We start from the raw sequence: 455 nt of genomic DNA, 5'->3' as shown, positions 1-455 counted from the left end.
CAGCTGAAAAAAACGTATTTGCTGCAGACCAAAAGCAAAGAGGTGGTGGACGTGATGCGGGGGATGAAGAAGATGCTGGACCCGAAGGGCATTTTGAACCCGGGCAAGTTTTTCCCAGACGACGCTTGACTGGGGAGGGGTCTAGGGTGGGGTCCCCGCATTTGGGAAAAATATACATAGATGAGTGTACACAAGCAATGAAACGGCCATGTGAAAAGAATCAGCCTGCGTGTGAATACTGGAGCCATGCCACTCCTGCAGTTTTCCCTCCTTATCGCTGTAGCCTCCCCAAGAATCCAATACCCCCGCCCTCCCCGCCTTGACCCTCACGATCTATAATCAGCGTTCTCCGCGACATAAGCGTAAGTCAAATCACTACCGTACAGTGTCAGTCCCACGCCCTTCCCCGCCTGCTCCCCTAGGTCTACTTCTACTTTCACATTCTTCTCGTGGGC

Source organism: Nannochloropsis gaditana (assembly GCF_000240725.1).
Source record: "Nannochloropsis gaditana CCMP526 unplaced genomic scaffold scaffold349, whole genome shotgun sequence".
Classification (NCBI taxonomy): Eukaryota; class Eustigmatophyceae; order Eustigmatales; family Monodopsidaceae; genus Microchloropsis; species Microchloropsis gaditana.
The sequence above is the reverse complement of the archived record's forward strand: the minus strand, read 5'-3'. Positions refer to the sequence as shown.